Genomic DNA, 21,549 nt, shown 5'->3' with positions numbered 1-21,549 from the left:
TCTCCAATGCCCGTCTATCACGATCACTCAACACTCTTTCGCCCGCGTTGTGACTTACCGGTAGATGTTTTTCCTCTTTTCCTGTATACGGTGCATATCCTCAGCACGGTGCCTCTTGAAACGCCAAACACATCGGCTATCTTGATTACGAAAGCAGTTTCCGTACGAGCTCCAACAATTTCCCCACGTTCCAATTCACTTAGCTCCCACGTAATGAACTCACAACTACACAGAACACTGCTCTTAAGGAGACTGGCTCTTGCAACGTGTTGAGATCACCGTACATGTGCAGCACAACGTGCAGGTTTGGCTAGCATCTATATTTATGTTCAAGCTTACATTTCTGGTGATGTTTCGCCAACCGCTGTATCCCCTACTTTGACCAACACTCACCGATAAAAACACACCTCGCCTGTCCTGCTAGGTCACTGTATCTTACTCTCATAGAAAACTCCTAATACTGTTCCGAACAGTGAATAAAACTGTAAAAATAGCATCCCCTGTAATTTGGTTTCTCTACGGATTTAGCTGTGTACGGTATACCTGAAGAAACGTACTACTCGCCGAATTGATTCTAGTATCAAGGCTAAAGTAAGTAGTAAATGGTTCAGCGTGATGTTTCGTGGGGTTGGGTGGTTGATTGCCTGGTGAGCTTATTAGTTGTTCAACTTTACTCACAGAGGAAGTTAGCTGAGTGATGAAGGCTGAAACCCGGATCAGTTATCGGTCGGTGAAAAACAAATGTCTCGTGACGACCGGAAGCACAAAAGCACATCATCAGATATCCCATATTCGGCAAAGGAATCGATTAAAAATACTTACAGACGGCCTGCACGCCATAGTCGATATGAAAACCACAATGTGATGACTCTCGTTTCAATCGAACTAATTTAAGTCAGATCGCTGTAACCGAATTCAAAACTAATTCCATTGGAAGAATGCTTTCACATTAATTACAGCGACTGCGAATTATTAATATCAATAAATTCGAGAAATAGTGCATCCTCAACCAGTTGTTGTTGCGAGTTGTTGTACTGCGAGAAACATAAAATGACATGTATGTTGCTTGATGTATTTTTCAGTTTCCCCACACGCTCCAGTTTAACTACCTCCCTTCTCATATAGTTTCGAAACGTATCATTAGCAAAAGTGGGTACTATGTCAAAGTGTTTTCTGTTGCGGCGCTTCCATTTAATCTGTTCCATTCGCCATGGTCACTCATCTCATCTGAGTGCCCTGCATGTTGCGGCGTACTTTAATCCATTAAAATCTCCTGATTACTAGTTTCTGAGACCTAAACCACAATCCACGCTTACGAATTTGCACTCAATTTCCTGAAAAACGACGTCATTCAGGGTTTTAGTACTTCGAGTAAATATAATAGTGCGGGGTAAAAGCTAAAGGTTTCGTCAACATGGAAGTGGCAGTATAGGGAGGGAACATTGTTTCTAGCAGACAACGGTGAGGAAGGAAATCGGTTTTTACCGATTGAACGAATCTTATCAGCATTCACATAGAGCTAAAAAAATCCATGGAAGATTTAGGTCAGGGTGACACTAAATAACCTATAGCGCCACTCCTATTGAGTACGGGTCCAATTTTTTAATCACTGCAGAATCTCACTCGTCATAAATGCTGCATATTGACAATTTTATGTGAAACGTGACATGCATATTACGGATATTAAAATACAGAGAAATGTAAAGAGGCAGAAAGCGGCGCTGCCGCCGCCAACGCCTATATAGGACAACAAGTGTCTGGCGTAGTTCTTAGATCGGTTACTGCTGTTACAGCTGCTGGTTATCAAGATTTAAGTGAGTTTGAACGTGGTTTTACAGTCGGCGCACGAGCGGTGAGACACAGTATCTCCGAGGTAGCGATGAAGTGGGGATTTTACCGTACGACCATTTCACGAGTTTACAGTGAATATCAGCAATCCTGTAAAACATCAAATTTCTGACATCGCTGCGGCCGGAAAAAGATCCTGCAAGAACGGGACCAACGGCTACTGAAGAGAAACGTTCAACGCGACAGAAGTGCAATCATTCCGAAATTGCGGCAGATTTCAATGCTGGTCCATCACAAAGTGTCAGATTGCGAGCCACTCAACGAAACTTCATCGATATGGTCTTTGGAGCCAAAAGGCCACTCGTGTACCCTTGATGACTGCACAACACAAAGCTTTACGCCTCGCCTGGGCCCGTCAACACTAACAGTGGACTGTTGGAATCATGTTGCCTGGTTTGACGAGTCTCGTTTCACGTGGTATCGAGCGGACGGACGTGTACGGCTATGGAGACATCCTCATGAATCCATGGACCCTGCATGTCAGCAAGGGACTGTTCAAGCTGTTGGAGGCCCTGTAATGGGGTGGGGCGTGTGGAGTTGGAGTGATATGGGACCCCTGATACGTCTAGATACGAGTCTGACAGGTGACACGTACGTAAGCCTCCTATTTGATCACCTGTATCCCTTCACGTCCATTGTGCATTCCGACGGACTTGGAAAATTCAAGTGGGACTGCGCGATACCCGCACGTCCGGAATTGCTACAGTGTGGCTCCAGGAATACTTTTCTGAGTTTAAACACTTCCACTGGCCCTTAAGCCACGCGGGCTGAGCCGCCTTGTCACGGTCCGTGCGGCTCCCCCCGTCGGAGGTTCGAGTCCTCTCTCGGGCATGGGTGTGTGTGTTGTCCATAGCGCAAGTTAGTTTAAGTTAGATTAAGTAGTGTGTAGGCCTAGGGACCGATGACCTCAGTAGTTTGGTCCCATAAGACTTTATCACAAATTTCCAAAATTTTTTACTGACCACTAAACTTCCCAGACATGAACATTAATAACCATGAAACTTCCTGGCAGATTAAAACTGTGTGCCCGACCGAGACTCGAACTCGGGACCTTTGCCTTTCGCGGGCAAGTGTTCTACCATCTGAGCTACCGAAGCACGACTCACGCCCGGTACCCACAGCTTTACTTCTGCCAGTATCTCGCAGGAGAGCTTCTGTAAAGTTTGGAAGGTAGGAGACGAGATACTGGCAGAAGTAAAGCTGTGGGTACCGGGCGTGAGTCGTGCTTCGGTAGTTCAGATGGTAGAGCACTTGCCCGCGAAAGGCAAAGGTCCTGAGTTCGAGTCTCGGTCGGGCACACAGTTTTAATCTGCCAGGAAGTTTCATATCAGCGCACACTCCGCTGCAGAGTGAAAATCTCATTCTGGAAACATCCCCCAGGCTGTGGCTAAGCCATGTCTCCGCAATACCCTTTCTTTCAGGAGTGTTAGTTCTGCAAGGTTCGCAGGAGAGCTTGTGTAAAATTTGGAAGGTAGGAGACGAGATACTGGCAGAAGTAAAGCTGTGGGTACCGGTCGTTAGTCGTGCTTCGGTAGCCCAGATGGTAGAGCACTTGCCCGTGAAAGGCAAAGGTCCCGAGTTCGAGTCTCGGTCGGGCACACAGTTTTAATCTGCCAGGAAGTTTCATATCAGCGCACACTCCGCTGCAGAGTGAAAATCTCATTCTGGAAACATCCCCCAGGCTGTGGCTAAGCCATGTCTCCGCAATACCCTTTCTTTCAGGAGTGTTAGTTCTGCAAGGTTCGCAGGAGAGCTTGTGTAAAATTTGGAAGGTAGGAGACGAGATACTGGCAGAAGTAAAGCTGTGGGTACCGGTCGTTAGTCGTGCTTCGGTAGCCCAGATGGTAGAGCACTTGCCCGTGAAAGGCAAAGGTCCCGAGTTCGAGTCTCGGTCGGGCACACAGTTTTAATCTGCCAGGAAGTTTCATATCAGAGCACACTCCGCTGCAGAGTGAAAATCTAATTCTGGATTAATAACCATATCTGGAATGCCCTGCAACGTGCTGTTCAGAAGAGATTTCCACCCCTCGTACTCTTACGGATTTATGGACAGCCCTGCAGGATTCATTGTGTCAGTTTCCTCCAGCACTACTTCAGACATTAGTCGAGTCCATGGCACTTTTACGTGCTCACGGGGTCCCTACACGACATTAGGCAGGTGTACCAGGTACTTGATGTATAAACGCTAGTGTATCGCAGATTATCGCTGGGGCCAGCAGCAGCTGACATTACCTAAGTACACCGGACAAAAGAATTTATCTTCTCCAAGAGTAATCACACTAATGCCGTATGACACCGCCTCTAGGCTTCATAATGATATTAATTTGGCGAAGAAGGGAGTCCACAAGTTTCTTCTTCAGGCAAGCCACCTTCGGATGAAGCCAAGGATCAGAGGCCGTTCAGTTACCAAATTACGGAAATGTTGGTTGCTAAGTTTCTCCCGTTGATACAGTTAGTTCCAAACATTTGCAGTGGGGTTGAGATCGCCTGATTAAGCGAGCCAGTCGAGAAACAGTAGGGTGCTAGAGAGTCCGTAAAATAAGAAACAAAGTTTGGGGATGCGGTAAAATTAGTCCTTTACTCTCTTTGTAATCTGAAATGTTTTATAGTCTTATGCGACTTTTGGATACCACAGCCTTTTACAAGGGCGTGAAAACTATTTATGTGGACAGCCAGAATGCGATGGAGAACGTACTGTCCATAGTATTCATTCCACTGGTCCACTTCTCAGCTCGACTACGCTGAAATAAAAAGATCTAATTCTCGAAGTACAATGCTAAGGTTTTACGAACCACGACGACAAATAAAGTTCTACTGTCGTTTAACGAAACTGTATTGTCGTAAATATACATCGAAATAAGCAGCAATCAGTTGCATAAAAGAAATTTAATTTTGTGAACCTGTTTCATGCGCTTAGTGCTCTTCTCAGAAGGATGCGGTTCGTAGTGTCTGCACAGGCGCTATGAATCACATCGTTCTGAAGAAGGCCACTAAGTCCCTGAAACCGGTTCAAAAATTAAATTTCTTTCATGCAAGTGGTTGCTGATTACTTCTGTATGTACAACCATAGTTGCTGAATATAGATTAAGTACTAAAATTATGATAAATGTTCACACCCTCAAGAGTAAGTATGAACATCATTTAAGCTTGTCTTAATGTTCTCAGCAGTTCAGTGATGATATCTACTCTTTGTTGCCATTTAGAAAAAGTTAATTGCTCACACTGAAAGTGGAGAATAATCTCGGACACTTGCCACGGAGTTTTCTATAATATAACATACGGCACACGAAACGTAACACGGAGAACCGAACACGCGCTTTCCATATAAATTCATAGTCGAAGTAGGTTCTCTTTCACACCGTTTCGTCAATTATTAGGATAAATGAGTCGACCTGAACACAGTAATATCAGCCATTATTAACGCACTCCATGGCTTGGGCGGACGGACACAGGTTCAAAGCGGAGTGTAGCGCGTTCTCGTTTGACTGACAGCGATCGAACCACCTCCCAGGTGCTGTCGCCTCGTTATATGTACATGCTCGCTGAGGACGGCGAAGGCAACACGTGCTCCAAAACTACTTCCAGTGGTGGCAGAAGTGCCCAGGTAGCACCGTTTATCACTACAAAATGATTTATGTCATTTTTAGTTAAAGACTAACAACGATCACAATTTTTCTATAAGTATCTCGGCATTTTATTTAGGTTTCAAACAATCTGTAGCCCGATAACTCTTAAATTTTGAGCTCCACTAGTTTCCAAAGGGAACCAAAGGTAAATGTTAGCGTCTGAACTGTCTCTGTTTTTATTATTTACGTTTTAAACTTTACAATATCATATCGAAACTTGGACTGGAATACCCACTTTCAAATTCTGAAGGCGTCAGGGGTAAAATACAGGGTGCGAAAGGCTATTTACAATTTGTACAGAAACCAGATGGCAGTTATAAGAGCCGAGGGGTATGAAAGGGAAGCAGTGGTTGGGAAGGGAGTGAGACAGGGTTGTAGCCTATCCCCGATGTTATTCAATCTGTATATTGAGCAAGCAGTAAAGGAAACAAAAGAAAAATTCGGAGTAGGAATTAAAATCCATGGAGAAGAAATAAAAACTTTGAGGTTCGCCGATGACATTGTAATTCTGTCAGAGACAGCAAAGGATCTGGAGGAACAGCTGAACGGAGTGGACAGTGTGTTGAGAGGAGGACATAAGGTGAACATCAACAAAAGCAAAACGAGGATAATGGAATGTAGTCGATTTAAATCGTGTGATGCAGAGGGTATTAGATTAGGGAATGAGACGCTTAAAGTAGTAAACGAGTTTTGCTATTTGGGGAGCAAAATAACTGATGATGGTCGAAGTAGAGAGGATATAAAATGTAGACTCGCAATGGCAAGCAAACCGTTTCTGAAGAAGAGAAATTTGTTAACATCGAGTATAGATTTAAGTGTCAGGAGGTCTTTTCTGAAAGTATTTGTATGGAGTGTAGCCATGTATGGAAGTGAAACGTGGACGATAAATAGTTTAGACAAAAAGAGAATAGAAGCTTTCGAAATGTGGTGCTACAGAAGAATGCTGAAGATGAGATGGGTAGATCACATAACTAATGAGGAGGTATTGAACAGAATTGGGGAGAAGAGAAATTTGTGGCACACCTTGACTAGAAGAAGGGATCGGTTGGTAGGACATATTCTGAGGCATCAAGGGATCACCAATTTAGTATTAGAGGGCAGCGCGTAGGGAGCCCAAGAGATGATTACACTAAACAGATTCAGAAGGATGTAGGTTGCAGGAGGTACTGAAGATGATGAAGAAGCGTGCACAGGATAGAGTAGCACGGAGAGCTGTATCAAACCAGTTTCTCACAACATCGAAACTTGGTATAGCTTCATTATTAGAAATAATAAATACAGTCCTGGCATTTTGGCTTTGTATCTCAATAACAAAGTTTAATTAATCCATCTCGCTTTATACAATTTAGATACGAAAACTGATTTTTCCTTAATAATTAAAAAATTAGAGAGGTATCTTCATGGAAACTTCTGCCATACGTTTTTATAATAAACTGAATCTAATACCAGAAGTTGAACTTTGTAACTTATGTATTGTGTGCCTCTTAGCATTTTACAAAAAGGGGATTTTTGAAGCAGCCAATTAATGAACAATGTTGAGATTCACAATATTTAACCTTTTCAAAGTCATACATATCCTTACCAAGTTTTGAAACAATATTTAAACATTTTATGTTATATAAGTACACGGTCCAACCTCTTTGTTAGTAGCGCACAGCATGCATCAAGCACTCTGTCGGACTGACCTCGGCTGAGCGGCTAGGAAAAATTAATACTTTACTAGCTTCAGAAGAGCTGGCTTGCTTCCCTACCAACTACACACGCAGCCATGTGAAGACGGCTGTTGACATCATGAGGGAATGGAGGGTCTACAGCGTACTCATTATGAAAATGTAGAGAAAATGGCTATGTTTTGGTCACTGAGCATCCTAAAATAAACATCGTTGTTCACGTTCACGGTACCTGAATGTATATTTGCAAATCATGCCAAAACAGCAGAGAACCACACCCAGGCTCAACTTCACCCTCCACATGTGTGGCTCAAACGCCTCACTGGGCTGTCCATACCTCGTATAGTTTTATAACCGCGACTCGTCGGGCCGCACTCTACGCCTTCTGTCAGCTACTATCCATTTTCTGTGATCTGACCCACTGAAGCCATGCAGGTCTAAGCACCGCTGTGAGCAATGGCCTTTTGCCTGCACTCGACTCCAAATGTCCATTTCTTGCGGTTCCCCACACAGTGTTCGAGTGGAATGGACCTGCATTCAGTAACTGTCGGCTTTGAGACCGATTGTCATTTGTAACGTTCTCTGGCAACAAGCATCTAAAGTGAAAGTTAAAAGAACATTTCGATGTATAATGCTCACTGTAACAAATAATTTATATGTATTTCTGCTAATTGAATTTCAAAAGGACACTTAATTTTGTGAGGAAAAAGATAATAATGAATTTTGCTATTATAAATGATTATTCAAAGAGTGTGAAATACTATATGGCGGAGGATGTGAAAACCGCCACAGAAGAAACGATATGTAATTAAAAATGACAAAGACTGCACAAGAATTAGTGAAGATATAAATAGGCAATATATTGTAACAGAATCGCTTGTCTTCCGCACGGACTGAATGGGAGATGAACCCGTGACGTTGCATGAAGCTCTTAGGTAGTCTTCATTTGTCGTAAGTCGATGATCGACGCCATTTGTAGCTGGGATTGTAAAAGGTGTGTAAAGATTTTAATTGTTTCTGTTAAAATATATTTATCTAGTAAAATCTGTTTGTCACAATTACTGCAAAGTTCGCACCGGGCATTACCCATTTTATTTAAGAAATTTCAGCATTTTAATGGATATCGCTGGCGGTGCGGAGCTGCGCCGCGAGCGAGCAGTCTGCAGCAGCGGCAGATTTAAATATACGATCGCAGTAACGACCACATCCTAAAAAGGGTACAGGTAGAGGTGAAGGAAAATAATAAAGTGTTTCTTTTCACAGTATTCCAGACGCAGAATAAAAAGAGACAGTAGATTTTATCTTGTGCATCACAGGTGAATACAAGCTGAAGCTTTTGTAAATTTTCATTCAAAAAAGTGATAAATTCTGAACATATCGTAAAGTGTATTTAAAAGTGGAAAATTTTCATGAGAGCTTAGCAATATAAAAAAAGGAAAACATTTTCATATAGTAACGATAGTCTCATGCTTCAAAGCTAGTCGGGGTATATCCAGTTAAACAAAAATCCACTGCAACGTGAAAATGTTTGCAAAGTTCGATGGACAATATTTTCATTCTTGCACAAACAGCTTTAGTACTTGAATAAAAGTAAAACTTGAATCATTGTTTTGGAATATTCAAAGAAATTCATTTTTATTAATCTGCAACAGAATATTTCATACTTAAAATAACAATCACAGATGAAAAATTTATTGCAACCTTTCTTGTCTCATGTCCATCTATGTATATATTAAGTTAAACTCAAAGGTTTCCAATCAAATTAAACGCAAAAGCAAAGATAGTTTAAAACCAGACGGTCAACTCCAGAATAATTAAAACAGACAGAATCGCATTAAACATTGACAAAGTCAGACACTCGTTACCGATCCATGTCGGTTATAATCTTTCTGCGACCACTGTTCCTACGCCATGTTAAGCGGCTGCGACTGCTGCACCATCGCTTGTACCACATTCATACACCACCATATCGCGCATGTGGTCATGGGAATGTCCAAAGCCCAAAGACCATTTCCGCCGAAATTCTCTAAAATCTCAAGTCGATCCATCTTTTCGCGCTAAATTAATGTAATTGAGTGACACGTAATACCATTTCCTTGCCATTGCCATCACTTACGCCGCGGGCATCAGTCTTCGGGGGGGGGGGGGGGGGCTTTTTCTCGCCGATAACACCACGGCTCATTCTTCACAGGACGCACCACACAAGCTGCTTCTTTAGGTTATCAAATGTTGTCTCCCCTCATCCTTTTGGTATTTTCCAGAAATGGAATGCAGCTACTTCTTCCTCTTTCCTCGGCTGTAGTGAAAGGTAAATCACATGGTATGATTGGCTGCGAGACCCTGAAGTGCAGGTTCAGTCTCCTGAGTTCGAAAGGTGTTTTTTGTCCTTTGCTCCTGTAGGACCCTTTCCTGCGGGAAGTGAGGGCACTGTGTGTTGTTTAATTGTAACATTTAACAGTATACGATTGAGATGAGTATGTGTAGTATGGCGTCATCTACACTGTCCAGTCAAATTAACGTGACCACCGGTCCAAAGCCTGAATAATCACCTTTTGTAGTGCGGTCATGCTGGAGGAGGGTCAGTGAGATTTTGGAAGGTACCGACAGAGATGTGGAGCGATGCTGATTCTACTGCCGTGACCAGGAGCGCTAGGTTTTTAGGTTGAGGATCCATGGTGAGAATAGCCTTATCGAGCTTGTCTCACAGAAACTCAAATGGGTTTAAATCCTTTGGTGATCACGTGAGTACGTCAAACGTGTCGTGGTGGTTTTCAAAACACACACGTACACTGTGAGCTGTGTAGCACGTTCCATTCTCATACCGAGGAGAAAACAAAGTGCATACAGGGCTAGACACGGTCAACTAAGATAGATGCATATTTGAGATGAACCATTGTGCCTTCCAGAATTATGAGATAACACAGGGAATGCCACGAAAATATTCCCCAAACCATAACACTCTCTCCTCCCCTGGACCGTTACGACAATATTGCTGCAGGGCGTTTGCCGTCTGTCCGATGGTGCATAAAACGTGATTAATCTGAAAAGGCAACCCATCGCCACTGAGTGCACATCCAGTTACGCTACTGGCATGCAAGTTACAGCTTTCGTCGCCGATGAACAGCAATCAGCATGGGTGCACGAACCAAGCGACCACCGCGGAGGCCCAAAAGCAGCAACGTTTGTTGAACGGTCGTTGAAGAGACGCTGTTGGTAGCTCCTTGGTTCATCTGGGCGGTCAAGTGGTCAACAATTCCTCGCCTATTCTCCCGTACACGTCCCCGCAGCTATCGTTGACACATGTCACCCATGGCCCGTGGTGCATAACACTTGCGTAGGGGCTGGTTTTGGATACCGTCATTTTGCCATGCATGGTATACTTTAACGTTTGTGGCACGCGAACAGTGTACAAAGTTAGCCATTTCGGAAATGCTTCCACCCTTGGTCCGAAAGTCAATGATCATGCTGTTTTGCACTCCGGATAGATCACTCTTTCCCGCATTACGAAAACGACATCACTGTTCCCTGCGCCTCGACCGACACGCTTTATATACCCTCCACTGTTAGTGCTGCCACATACGTCTGAGAGTGGTTACAGCACGTTGACGGCGAACATAGGCGGGGGTCACATTAATGTGACTTGACCGTGTATCCTACTCCACTCCACTAACACCAAGGGAGCCACCGAGCTTAGTGTCAATGTCAACAATGTCGCTTGGCCTCACTTTATGAGACACTGAGGAGAGGCTTGAAATTTAACCCAGGCGACTGGCGCAAAATCTGGTGATCAGGGACTTTACGCTACCGCCCCCTCCTGTGCCCTCTGTCGTAAAGGCAAATGGAAGACTGTTACAACCACGCGAAATACCCGACATACTGGCCACACCAGACGTTGCTTAAATTCGGTGGTTTTACGGAAACCGGCATATCGACTTTCGCACCGACCACTGACTGGTTGTATGAAGAAACCCTTGCTAATGGGTGGGGGAGCGGCTCATAAAAAGCAACTTTCGCATCGTAACCCAAGTCCGTATCCCTTAGCGTTCAGCCCTAGAGGTCATTATCAGCGCCGCACACCGCCAGAAACGTAGGTGTACGACCTGGCATACAAGTCGACATGGTATCAAATCTGCAGTGTGTCATGAAAGTAAAAAAGAGGTGGGATTGACGTTACATGACCTTCATTTGCAAACAGTTACAAAAACTGCTCGAAATTACGCCCTCCTGCTTGAATGTACGCCGTGCAACGATTCCTGAATGTTTATGTCACCTTTTCAAACACCACTGGCAAAATGAAGATAGCCCCAGAGGCTATCAGTTCTTCATCCGTCTCCATAGTGCGTGTCTGTCCTTTCCTCCCACTAAAAGCACTCCTTTTTCCATTCGTTCCGCACAGTACCAGAATGAATCGTGGCGAATCAGACTCTGCAGGTGCACAGGTGACACCCGCTGTGAGACATGGTATCAAATAGGCGTTTGCACTGCCAAACGCAATGCGTTCCCGTCCCAGAAAATGCTGGAAGAAATTCCGTGGTGTCGTCCTGCCTGGAATACCTGCTACCACTTCAACCTGGATGCAGGGCTGTATGCCTACCTTCCAGGCGACGCGCGAAAATTTGCTTGTCATGAGCAATTCTAATAGAGCTGTCACTTTTTACACTCATTTTAGAGACACACACTATAAAACTTCATGACCACCTCTCGTGCAGGGTCCATCTGCAGTGCTCGTAAGTAAGACACACATTAGCCACATTCAGATTAGTCCTGCACAGGGAACTTGGATGACTCACATGGTTAAAGTCATCGCTCACCGTAGACCCTGGTTTGAAGGGTGATCTGAATATCAAGAAATACTTGGTCAACCCGAGGTGAGGAAGCTACTGTCTTCTGAGTATCAGGTACGAAAAGAGCAAGCTGGGTTTCACAAGATCGGTGCTCACGGAAACAGGGTTGATTCCTACGTAGGAGCTGTTCAGTTTCCAGGAAGGTCATCACTGACAAGCGCAATGTACAGGGAGATTCCGCTAAGCAGGTCACCTCAAATATTTCCAGAACCTTTTAAGATACCGTAAGTCTGTATTCACCGAGATGCATTGCGGTTAAGTCCTCACTAAAGGAAGTATAACGTGAAATGATAATTAAATAGACACCCTAGCTGCAAGCAGGCGTTGATATACTTTATTGGGGACATGTTGAAAATGTGTGCCCCGACCGGGACTCGAACCCGGGATCTCCTGCTTACATGGCAGACGCTCTATCCATCTGAGCCACCGCGGGCACAGAGGATAGTGCGTCTGCAGGGACTTATCCCTTGCACGCTCCCCGTGAGATCCACATTCCCAACATGTCCACAACACTACATTCGTAGTTCGCCTAATAGATGTTTGTCCATCATACTCATTACTCGTGGCAGATTAATCTACCAAGTCCCGTACGAGTTCGGGCATAGCGTGTGCGTTCGCACAAGAAGGTCAAAGGCCGGGAACCCATATTTTTAACTATATATATGACGGTAGTATCTGTTCTGGGCAAACATCTATTAGGCGAACTACGAATGTAGTGTTGTGGACATGTTGGGAATGTCTATCTCACGGGGAGCGTGCAAAGGATAAGTCCCTGCAGACGCACTATCCTCTGTGCCCGCGGTGGCTCAGATGGATAGAGCGTCTGCCATGTAAGCAGGAGATCCCGGGTTCGAGTCCCGGTCGGGGCACACATTTTCAACATGTCCCCAATAAAGTATATCAACGTCTGCTTGCAGCTAGGTTGTCTATTTAATTATCATTTCATTTCTAGCAAAGCTGCATGGTCATTGACGGTAACTGTTCTTTCGGGAACAGATACTACCGTCATATATATAGTTAGAAGTATAACGTGTTTTCCTGGCTATATTAGTTACAGAGATATTGTATCAATATCATTTTTGCAAATGGAACTATAGTGATTTCTGCTGCTAGTATCGTAGTCGTAACGGAGACGAATTCAAAGTAGTTTCACTCTTAAAACCCCGATTACTCATTCCGGTTGCTCTCAAGCCCAGCAACCTAAATAAATTATCTTTCAATATTTACTTGGCCCAACACGGAAATACGGAGGTACGTTTAGAAGAAAACTTAGAAACATTACATTTTGCGGAAAAAGAGTGCAAACGAATTTGACACAAGAATTGGAAATATACGACCACGTTCACAATAAACCTGACTGCGTCCTAAGTGATCAACTGGAATTAAGAAACCAAATGTACCTCCAAAAGTTCATACAACTCTTATAATCTGAAATTATAGAAATAAAAATTGGTGGGGAAAATGTTCATCGGCCATTACCGGAAGCTTTCAAACATGAATAATTAAATGTGTAGCTTTAAAATGATCTATGTTACGAAGAAGCATCTTGGTAATAGCTCCAAAAGTATGCCATATCTATGCACATACCATGTTCTTTGACACATCAAACAGGAGCCCAGGTAAACAAATGTATCCGCCTCTGCCTTCTGTTTAGTTCACCTCATGACTCAGTATGGATCCAAAAAGAGAATCAACCCTCTCTCGCAGAATATGTACAGAAGTACAGTATATAGAGCTTATATATAAAGTAAAATCCTTTGTGAACTATGTAATAACAAAAATTTGTTATATTTTAGGACACAAATGTACAACTTGCCAAGAAATAAACACAGTCGTCTGACGTTGTGGTTTTCGTGTACCAGTAATGTTATGATGCTATTTGGAGAGTCTCCTAACATTCGGTTTACATATATTTCTGTTTACATATATTTCATGTTGTAATGATTTATTGTAGGATCACATTTCTTAACAATTCCTGTGTTTGATTGACTGAATAAATCGGGTCGTTCACTTTAAATATTTTAGTTTCTTTTGCATCAGTTACTCACGAGAATAATGCACTTTTATCATTATTACTATTATGAAATTATTTCATAATTTGTGTTTCATGCCAAAACTTAGATAATTACACTGCATGATCACAGGTATGACTATTTTGCAGCGAGTTTAACTGCTGGGCATGAAAACAAAAGTGTTAATCAGGACCCTATGACCATACCGAGCCACAGTGGTTAATAGAGCCGTGCGCTATCTAAGTACCTCCACATAAAGGCTAGTCGCATATAGTTTTCACGTCTGGGATTTGGATTTGAATTCAATCCATAGGGACGTCGCAGGTTGTGTGGTACGAAGACCCTGGCCAATGTGATCGAGGCTGCCATTTTAACAAAAATGAACACGGTGAAGCAGCGTACGCTCTTCGAATACCGCTTATTCCAATAGACCTCTCACCTCCACCTTTCACAGACTGCAGTTTCCCGTATGGATGGTGCAGAGTGTTTCAAAAAGGACTTTACAATTTTGAAAATTCATATAAATTCATTCATAGTATCTACAGAGGTGATTGTAGGGTCAAACTGTAGCGAAATACAAGTTTTGTCTCGCGTAGTTTGCTAGTGCCGAATTGCACCGTAAGGAGCGTTAGCGACAGCTGCGTTAAAGATGGCTGCCTTCACTGGACACAAGCGTGCTAGCTGTGTGTGTTAGTTTGAAGAATCGAATTCGGCGACAACAGTTCAGAGTAATTTCCGTACCAAGAACGCTGAAGATCCTCCTAGTAGACCTACAGTTTATGAGTGGCATAAATGTTTTGTAGAAAAAAGGTGCTTGGTAAGACGCGAAATCATCAGGTCGTCCAAGCACATCTGACGACGTCGTTGAGCGAGCGAGACAACGTTTTGTCAACAGCATGCATCTCACTAACTGCAAATTTCACATACGACTATTTGTCGTGTGTTGAGACACACCAAACCACACCACACCAAACCAAACCAAAACACGCAGCTAGCACGTTCAGGCCCTGTGAAGGTGGCCATCTTTAACGCAACTACCGCTAGAGGTCCTATCGGTGCGATTAGGCACTAGCGAACTATGCGAGACAAAACTTGATGTATTTCCCTACAAATTAACATTACAGTCACCTCTGTAGGTACTATGTATGAATTTATATGAATTTTTGAAGTACTTTTTGGAACACCCTGTATTTTCAGTTATCATAAATAAGGCAAAGGATCGATCTAGTGCGTACTGCTTCTCCCACGGACATCTATACGTCGGTTGCTCTCAGATGAATATGTTACTTTCCTTAATGTGGGTGATGCACCTACAGATGTGCTACCAGACTGTTGCCGTGTGTTTTGCGCCTGTCTACTTCTTCATACGCATCATCACCGCAGTGTGTTTATATTTTAAATTGCACACCTTAACGCCATTTTACAGTTACAATGTCACCGTTTTATCGCCTGTTTTTCTTGTTTGTTTCTATTCTCATTACGTTTTTTAACTTTTCTGTAGGCTGTAGAGCAGCATATTACGCTGCTGCCAGCCCGCTCTCCCCTCTGGGGGAGGAGGGGGTGGGGGAAATTGAAATCCAATAAGGGAAAATAAACTGCAGATGTGCTCTTCAGTTCGCATAATTTCCTCTAGGGATAGTTCGTAATTTCTACAATACGATTTCTATTACATGGGAATGGCATTTACTCGATATGTCACTGCAAAGGCAGTTCACAGTATTTCATTAACAATTAAAGACTGGAATAAATAAACACTCACATCCCTGCACACAGCGACGGGTCGAGGAGGAGGAAGAGGAGAAAGTGGTGGACTTAGAGAAGGGGGAGGAGGGCGAGATGTTTGCAGTATATGTGTGGAGCGCATACGTGGGTGAAGTAGTGAGGAAGAGAATAGTACACACAGGGTGTTTGGAAATTCCCGTTACAAGCTCTTAGGATTTGTAGAGGGGTGTGAGTACATAATATTTTGTATAGAAACCCCTGTCCGGAAACGTACCGTTTCTGTGCTACAGCCGTTTGAAAACGTGTTAGCTAGGTAGGTATGCAGCAGGGTGGTCATGGGGGGGGGGGGGGGAGGGGGTTAGTTGGATCGTCTGATGTCGTTTAAGGCCTATCCTGTCTCTCTGACCTGGTTCGAGTCGCATCCACCTCTGTGAGTCTTAGAGCAACATTTTTGACGATAGCAACATGACCTTCTGAACTGCAACTCTCACGGTAAGAGCTGCTTATCGCCTTTATCAAGACTGTTCTCCACAACGTTCGACTCCATTGCACACCCTTTTCGCCACAATTACACTGCAGCTTTGGGAAAGGGTACCTTCACCGTCAGCAGACGTGACTGCGGTGCTCCAAGGAGATAGCGCACACTGGAATTGGAAGAGGTCGTACTGCATCACGTTGAAGTGAACCCATCAACGAGTGCACGAGCAGTTTTTTTGCTATTAATGAACAGAACTGTAAAACAAGTGATGTGCTGGGTAACGCCTGATCTGTTGTTTATAAAAGTGTCGTCTTACAAACATGTTTTGGCCGAGCGGTTCTAGGCGCTTCAGTCTGGAACCGCGTGACCGCTACGGTCGCAGGTTCGAATCCTGCCTCGGGCATGGATGTTTATGATGTCCTTTAGTTAGGTTTAAGTAGTTCTCAGTTGTAGAGGACTAATCACCTCAGATGTTAAGTCCCATAGTGCTCAGAGCAAACATGTTTTCAAATGGTTGTAGCATGAAAACGCTACGTTGCCTGACACGGGTTCCAGTTTAAAATATTACGCACCCACTCTCCTCTACAAGTCCTCCAGGTTTATCATGGGAATTTCCGAACATCCTGTATATACGTCCGTACGAGCACAATCGGGCGTTCGCGTTCGCGTTTGTGTGTGTTTGTGTGTGTGTGTGTGTGTGTGTGTGAGAGAGAGAGAGAGAGAGAGAGAGAGAGAGAGAGAGAGAGAGAACGAGGGGGGAGAGGAAGAGAGAGAGAGAGAGAGAGAGAGAATATTTTTGACAGAAACGCCACTAATGTCCTGTGTAATTTCCTCAGTTGAGCGATTTAAGCAGTTTTGCAGTTCAGCTCTCACTCATTTCAATATCGGTGGTTTTCTTATCCGAGGATCGGTCGATCGTAAGAATTTCCTCAATAACTTCAGTGAAGGTTTCTAGAAATACAGAAAATACAGAAATACAGAAAATACAGAATTCGGTCATAATTCTGTCATCATTTCGGTGCCGTTATGGTCGAAGAGCATTTCGCAGACGACGTGTTCCATTAACTGGTTTCGAGAAGGAGCTTTTTCACATTTCTGAGGTACAATCTAGCTTTTGAATTCATTAAAATGCTCTTGCGCAACTGTCCTTATGCCAGTTTAGTCGCCCTTCAGCTTTTACGCGTCAGTAATGGTAGAGCTCCGCTTTAATCTGCAATGCAATGTCATTCAACTGCAGATTCACTATTGGCAGAGACGTTTAACTTACGACTATTTCACTTCATATCATTGTATTTTATTGATTTCATCCTCACTGATTCCTCTCGTTTTATTTAATGTAGTAAAAATCATTATATACTGAAAAGTATCAATGTAATGCTTACTAATTTCCTACATGGTGGAGTAATTGCAGGGCAGCCACTTCTGCTAATCCCTCAACGAAAAATGGGCTAAAGTTGCCTATTTCACGGTTTTTATTTACTCAGTGACTAGTTTCGGGCCAGGACACATTTTCAAATCATCGTGCCAGTCAGTGAAAACGGTATTTATAAAAATAGAAATCCATGTCAAAACATAGTCATATTATGTAGCCCAAATGAATAGTTATAGCCCACACAGATTGCATGCGCTGTAATTGTTCATTTGCACTTCATAATATCAGTATATTTGGCGTAGTTTTGTGTTTTTGGAAATACCGGTTTGACTATCTGACACGATGATTTGAAAATGGGTCCTGGCCCGAAACAAGTCATCGAGTAAAAAAAACACATGAAATATGTAAGTTTGGCTGGTTTTTTGTTATACTAAATACAATAATTTTTTCAAGTTGTATTTCTGAGCTTTGTCACAATGAACGAAGTTGTTAATTTAGAAGATAATTTTATTTGTGCTCTTAGTTTCTGCCAATGAGTATCAACTAACTCACCTGCAGAGACACCAAAAAAACATTGTGACACATCATAAAACTAGTCCTAAGAGGAATGACGTACAGACAGACGTAAAAGAATCTACAAACGTCTCAAACAAAAACATGTAATAGTAGCAAATATATAAAGTCATGATTTTCCTTTCTATCAGACAGTGTACGGTCCAGGTTTGTACTCTAAATTTAAAAAAAAGGAATAATACCCTGCCATACCCTACACTTTCACGTGTAATTTTGAATTACCGTACAATGCATATGGTCAAATCGTGTTATTTAATCCTTATTTTTCAAAATACTCAAAACACTCACCTGCGTGGACACGTCTACCTGGGTCGTCTGCGGACCCCTGCCGCCGGCACCTGCAACACAAACAGCAGAGCATCAGTCTGGAGTCCGCTCTCGAGTATACAGAAAGCTGTAGCGAGAGGCACGAGAGTACTAAAGCGATGTTGTTACAGCTTTGATGTACGAGTCACGTGTTGCTCGCTTGAGGTGCATCAGCAAAAGCTCATCACAAATGAGCCCTTCAAAATGAGAACTGTTTTGTTATTTTATTTCCCACAATACATCACTGAGTAGTAGTGTAGAGGCACAGAGATCCAACACGTTATATCTTCCACTAACGTTAGGTTGCTACTCCAGGGCTTTCTTAAAGGGTGGTGGGCCATGCATTTAATTCAGAGAAATGGACAGTTTAAAGCCTTTCATGGTATTTTTACAAATAATTGTTGTGAAATGTAGAAAAAAATCAAAAAATCAGGTTCGTCATAGCGGCAGGCATATGAAAAAAATAATCATTTAATTTGGATACTGATTAACATGGTAATTTGTTAATTTACTCAAAATGATGCCCAAAGTTCTGGACTGAAAAAACTGTAAAAAAATACGTAACTTCACATGGAGACTGGCGCATTAACATAAACATGATGTATGAAATCGGTAGCCCCTTACTGACTAAACAGGCAGTTTTGATATGTCATAAGGGATCCAAAACAACAAGGGCAAACAAAGATATCAATTCAAATAAAGTCTATGTCGTTAACAATATAAACGATGATTTTTTCCGCTATGTACAAGCTCTAGGGAATGGTCGATGAGAGGATACGGAACAGAAAAAATGTTTAATGAACTTGTATCCGGAAATGCATGGTTTCCATGCTAGGGATCATTTATTCAATCATACATTGTTACAGAGACTGCGATCTAATACGTGCTGTACCATGCAGCCAAAGTTACAGTATTTGTTGAAAATGGTTTCAACATGCTTCAACGCATCCGTGTAGGCTCCTTACATGTTCTGTCTCACAAGTCAACATTGCCCAGGTTGCATATGAACAGTGTCAAAAGCAGCACGAATACGCTGCTCCAGGGAATGGGCTCTGCACACACGATACTTTTAAGATGGCCCCATAACCAGAAATCGTACGGCTTGAGATCCGGTGAACAAGCAGTTCATGCAACTGGACTACCTAGTCTGATCCATCGAGCAGAGGAGACACTATTGAGATGCGTCCGGACGTTAACGGCGAAGTGGGCTGCAGCACCGTAGCAGCTACATGACCCTTCGAATCATCAGTGACACTTCTTCCAGCAGGAGAGGAAAAAATCATCCGCAAGAAAGGCCGATAGTTCTGGCCTGTTAGGCGACGAGGAAGGAAGACTGGTCCCAGAATACGGTCGACCCACACATTCCGGCTGCACCGATGCTAATATACCATGGGGGTTCTGAATACTATCCCACAGATGACTGTTATGAATGTTGAAGATACCACTCCGCGTAAAGGTGGCAGGGTCTGTGAATAGGATGGCTGACACAAACCCGGGATCGTGGTTGCCTGGTGAAGAAACCAGTGACAAAACCGCTCCCGATGTGGAAAGTCTGTCGCTAGTAAGCCCTGCACACACTTTAAGTGATAAGCTAGTAACAATTGTCGTGGAGAATATTCCACACGGTCGTCTGGCTTACCCTGTACTGTCGGGCCAAAAAAAAAAAAAAATGGTTCAAATGGCTCTGAGCACTATGGGACTCAACTGCTGTGGTCATCAGTCCCCTAGAACTTAGAACTACTTAAACCTAACTAACCTAAGGACATCACACACACCCATGCCCGAGGCAGGAGTCGAACCTGCGACCGTAGCAGCAGCGCGGCTCCGGACTGGAGCGCCTAGAACCGCACGGCCACCGCGGCCGCTGGCGGACCAACTGCCTGCGACTGACACAGCGGTCGCCTTCCAAAATGTCAACATTTTCCCCCGAGTCTGGTGTCCGAGCATCTGATTTCCTGCTTCCTTAAACGACCCTGTCTCAGACAAACGGCGAAACACTACTGCAAACATTGAATACTGTGTCTGTTGTCGGCGGGGATAGGTCTCTTGATACAACCTTGCCGCCCGCCGCCCGCCACCCCTTGCCATTTGCCTTTCCGTAGGTAAACACCATGTCGGCAAGCTCTCAATTCGAATACGGAACTATTGTGTACAACGCTGTCTCACATCCACTACAAGGTGAGTCAGCAAGAGAAGTGAACTGGACACAACGTAACTAATTACTTTGGCAGGAGAGGGCGCTAGGGCAGGACGTATTAGGAACAGTACCACTCTCCAGGAGGAAACCATTCATGCTATAACTGTGGCTGCACGGTACAGCGCGTATTAGACTGCAGTCTCTGTAACAAAGTACGATTGAAGAAATAGTCTCTAGCATATAAACCATGCATTTTCGGACTTAAATTCATTAGGCCTTTTTTGTCCCGTATCCCTTCATCGATAAAACACTAGAGTTTGTACACGATGGAAAAATCACCCTATATAAAGGGAAAGGAGTCATATATGAAGAATACTGGGCCTCTTAGGCAATATTTTTCCAAATATCGAAGTCAAAAGCACGTATGAAAAATTATTCCATACTGTAGACTTAAATTTTTTAAATATAAGAAGCACGAAAATTGCAAACGTAGCCTATGGCGAAGTGAATATAGGAAACGCGGATAAAGTCCTGCCACACCCAGAAATATCTTGTTTCCTTTGAAGTGCGCCGTACACAGCAGAAGGTCGTAATATTGTTATCGATGATTATAAAACTATGTAGAAGAAGGAACAACTTGCTACCTAAAATTCACAGTATAGGTGCTAATTCATCTACTGAAAATGGGATTCAAAAGCCTGACTGTCAGCGCTACGAAAGTGTTTCGTTTGTCACTTTCCTCATTCGTACAGAATTCTTTCTTCAAAGTTCTCTCATTCTGCCGATTGAGCTGTAAGTTCTGCAAACATCTTCGACAGCGAAATTACCATCTGAACGAACCACGTTTTCTTTCAGCAGCCATCATAACATGGCCACTGGACCAGTATTCGAGAATGCCGCGATTCGAATCCGTGCCTGCCATCCACACTAAGCATCTGTCATTTGCATACCCTGCTTTAAG

At 43.3% G+C, this 21,549-nt stretch overlaps 2 non-coding genes across 2 annotated transcripts; one reads left to right on the top strand and one right to left on the bottom strand.

Annotated features, from left to right (window-relative positions):
• Positions 1-12,347: 12,347 nt before the first annotated feature.
• Positions 12,348-12,422, bottom strand: Trnat-ugu (transfer RNA threonine (anticodon UGU)). The gene has a single exon. It is a non-coding gene; the product is annotated as a tRNA-Thr (tRNA).
• Positions 12,423-12,782: 360 nt separating this feature from the next.
• On the top strand, positions 12,783-12,857 carry Trnat-ugu (transfer RNA threonine (anticodon UGU)). The gene has a single exon. It is a non-coding gene; the product is annotated as a tRNA-Thr (tRNA).
• The last annotated feature ends 8,692 nt before the right edge of the window (positions 12,858-21,549 follow it).

This window comes from Schistocerca cancellata, chromosome 2 (genome assembly GCF_023864275.1).
Source record: "Schistocerca cancellata isolate TAMUIC-IGC-003103 chromosome 2, iqSchCanc2.1, whole genome shotgun sequence".
Taxonomy (NCBI): Eukaryota; Metazoa; Arthropoda; class Insecta; order Orthoptera; family Acrididae; genus Schistocerca; species Schistocerca cancellata.
The sequence above is the reverse complement of the archived record's forward strand: the minus strand, read 5'-3'. Positions and strand labels throughout refer to the sequence as shown.